The sequence below is a fragment of the Marmota flaviventris genome, chromosome 5, assembly GCF_047511675.1.
Source record: "Marmota flaviventris isolate mMarFla1 chromosome 5, mMarFla1.hap1, whole genome shotgun sequence".
NCBI lineage: Eukaryota > Metazoa > Chordata > Mammalia > Rodentia > Sciuridae > Marmota > Marmota flaviventris.
In genome coordinates this window covers 93,994,766-93,998,772 of record NC_092502.1, presented here as the reverse complement: position 1 = coordinate 93,998,772, position 4,007 = coordinate 93,994,766, and the positions used below count along the sequence as shown (strand labels likewise).

Below are 4,007 nucleotides of genomic sequence, written 5' to 3'. Positions count from 1 at the left end.
CTGAGGAAATGTTTTTCTCCAGCACATGGAAGAGGTAGAGAAGGAAGAAGGATGTACCGAAGGAGACACATAGAAAATGTGCTAGACAGAGGATCAACATCTGGCCAAGATTCCTTGTATAAAGTGAGGGAAGTCCATAAATTTGGGGGGATAATGTGAACAGAGAAAATATGTTAAAGTGGATGTTGAGATTATCTAGTCTAATACTTGTATTTTTACATATGAAACAGATCAGAGAGTGATATACATCCAATATCACACAGTTAAGAAGCCTTGGTTCCAAGGCTAGAATATCTCCAAGTTATCAAACGTACAAGTGGTATAATAGGAAATTATAATTCAGGAAGTTAATTTGGCAACAATATATAGAACATCTTTGAAGAGAAGGATATTGGAGGCAAAGACACAAGTTATGAAAATATTGATAAAAAGTCTGGAAGCCCAAGGAATGTGAATATGTTAGCAGCCGGCTCAGGACCCCTGGGAGTTTGGTGGCTGTGAAGGGCTGTCCAGAACATTGAGCAGCTAGGGGCCATGGACAGCCTCCCACATTACCAAGGACATGCTGCCAGGGCCCCATTCTAAGACCCCAGAAGAATCAGCAACCACCACCAAGAAGTATAATATGCATGTGGAAGACTAGGAGAACCTTACCTGGATGATGGCTTGGGGTATGGTGACCACCCAAAGCTCCCTGATTGCTCACAGCATGAGAGGGATCCATGGTATGACTGGGACCACATAGACCTAAGGTTGAACTGGGGTTAACCGATACACTGGAACCTGGACATGTCCATCATGAACCGTGTGGATATATACCCCACACCTGTTTCACGGAATACTGTGTGTAAGCACCTTTTTTGGCTTCATGGCCTTCAAGATCTTCATATTCTGGGTGAGAGAGAATTATCCCACGTAGCAGCCTGTGAAGCTGAAGCAGTATTCTTATAATAATCTGTACTTGGATCAAATAATCTATTGTTACTCTTTGACATAGTAACTGGAATATGTGAGAATCTGGTTAATACATACAGCAGTATATGTCTCCAATCTTGAGATGTTTGTAAAGCTGTTGAAATACCATATTATGGATGTACCCATGGATCAATCAGGGGAGGTAATGGAGCCATGTTATTTATTTTTTAGAGGAAAAATATGTGTCTTTCCTAATTTTTCCTCTGGTCTACTGGACAGATGACTTGTGTGGACTTTATTTAGTAAGTTCTAAGAATATTTTATTCTTGAATTTGATATTGATAAATTAGCAGATTTCAAAAAATTTCAAATGAGAGAAAATTTACCTATTTCAGATTATTTGATAAATGTGTTATAACTTGTTTCTTTCTTTTCTGTCTTTTGCTGCATACCAACAAATAATGATTGCATGTAAAAATATTAATAACTTTATGGAAACTAAGAGATATAAATTATGTTCTACTTTGTTTGGGCTTACTTGCTGCCATTTAGATGAAAGAATTTTTAAGAATCAATATGAGCATTCTTAGATTTTTTTTTAGTGAAAAAAGATGTGTTATCATGGCAAAAAAGAGTTTCAGTCACTCAGTCTTTGGGTATTTTAATATATTCTAACTGTCCTTCTTGCCAATAGGTTTATTTGTTTCTCATTCCTGATACTCTACTCAAACTAGATAAAAGTAAATTGTTTCTCAAAGCAACAAAGTCATTTTAGGCCAATAAAACTGTACCTACTAGTAACTTCTATGTTTAACACTATAACTCTTTCCATACAATTTCATGTTTTGACCTTATAGTACATATGCTTATTCTGGAAAAGAAGTTTAACAAATATAGTAATCATCTATACATCTATTTTTATTTCTTTACCCCATTTACATTGCAAAAAATTATAGAAGACTAAATTTTGAAATTTTAGTTTTACAAAAATTCTGAATTTTAAGAAATTTACCCAATAGAAAATTGATTTTGAAAAAAAGTCATTCCAGAATAGAATGATAATAATACTAGGGAAACTAAAGTTTACTTCAAATAAATCTGATTAAATGATACAAGAATATTTGGGGGGAGGCTAACTTGTGTATTTATTTGCAAATTGATAGGTAAGTGTCCTTAAAGAGCTACCAGCAATTACTTTCTTCCCTTATGAAAAGTTATATTTTTTCTCATGTTATTTTAACATCAGAAAACAATGATCAAAACCTCAGATATATTAACTCATTCTGCTTTACTCAACTGTATTCAGTTGTATTTAACCAGTTTCTTTTTTAAAGTCAACATTAACTTCTCAAGGAACACTTCTATTCAACTATGACGAACACTTTGAATGTATCAAAGTCTAAATGGTTAGGAGACAGTTCAACCTCTTATGGGTCCTTATTTTATTACTGAAAGATAAATCTTTGGCATTAGTAGCCCATATAAAACACTTTGGAGTCATGAAAACCAGCTCTGAATGCAGTAGATAAAAAATCAATCTTATTTTTGGAAGGAATTCTATTATGAGTGTTTTGGTAACTCTGAATGCCCTGTGAGCAGGGGCAGAAATAACCTAAATTACACTAATGTGCATTTCACTGTCAACCACATTACTCTGAGGCTTTACTCTCAGTTTCACACCCTGTCCTGTTCCCAGGTAAAGCTGACTTCTAAAGAAACGCACAAATTTTCTGGTCTACCCACTCCTCAAGAGGTAGATCATAAATTGAATCAGGCAGTGTGATATTTCCACTGCCCATTTATAAAGATTTCCACAGACTCTTGGAATGAAACACTTTTAGACATAGTGTTTATTCTTACTTCATGATATTTATGTTTTCATCATACTATAAATATGAGTTTAAATGCATTTTAAACAAGCTGATGAACAATACCCTTAAACCTTTACAATTTAGTTTTTAGAAGAAAGATGTCATTGTCTAAAGTATAAAATCCAAATATAGTTTGTTGGAGGCAAGAAGTGAAAATGAGGATTTTTTTTCTTTTTTCAGAATAAAATTCCAAATGACTAAGGCACTAACCAGCTGTGAGCTCTCAGTGTGATAAAGGCATGTCAATTTAGAGTTTGTTGAAAGATACACACTTGGTCGTTTATCAGTCATGATGGTTTAGTGCTTACCTTCTGATAGCCCTATGGATCATTATCAATGATTCTAAGAGTCCCAAGTTTCCGTCAGATATTGTTTTGATGATCCATCTTTCACTGATTTGATTCCCAATTGTTGAACTTAGAAGTTATTGAAAAGTTGGAAAAGAGGGTAGAAGAAAGGGAAGTTGAACAGTTCATGTTATTATTCATCATCTTCCCAGTCCTGGTGAGAATTTTGCTGATTTATGTGTTCCCTCATCCCTCTAACTCTGCTCAGTTCCTTTGTAAAAGTTTTTCCTTTTATGATGATGTGTGTTGGAGAGAGTTGTTCAGGAATGTGAAGAACACTGGCTTACACTGGGATTGAAAACCATGCCTTTGTTATCACTAGTCTGTGTCTGAATATAGCCTAAGCTTCTTTAACAGAGACCAGAAAATACAGAGCCTTCACAAAAGTAGATGTGTATTTCTGTCTCTTATATAACTCTTCAGAAGAAAATGGTCAGTGAGGGAAGGCTGGAAAGGGTTCATGGAGCGAAGCTGGCAGATTGACACTACTGTCTTTAATATAAAAGTTTTAACATAATATAATATATCTATGCATCCAAGAAAGTTTTCTATTTTTGACTTTTGTTAATCCATAGGAAAAGGAGAAGAGAAAAGGGGGTGACCAAACAAAATAATCTTTAACATGTTATAGATGTACATGTTCACCCATATTCCACTAATAATAACTTAATTATAAGATTCAGATAGCTAGAAAGGATGCTGGATGACCATGAAGGCAGGTTACATTATAAAATAAAAGAAGAGAGAATGAAAAATATGGGAGATCAGCAACCTTTGTTACAATAACCATATTCTAACTGGCTTAGATAAGCTAATGTGATACAAGTACAATAAGTATAACATAACATGATATAATTGCATAGTGTAGCATAAT

General features: G+C 34.4%; 1 pseudogene; it reads left to right on the top strand.

Moving 5' to 3' along the window:
- Positions 1 to 456: 456 nt before the first annotated feature.
- Positions 457 to 997, top strand: LOC114086409 (NADH dehydrogenase [ubiquinone] 1 beta subcomplex subunit 8, mitochondrial pseudogene; annotated as a pseudogene).
- Positions 998 to 4,007: the final 3,010 nt, after the last annotated feature.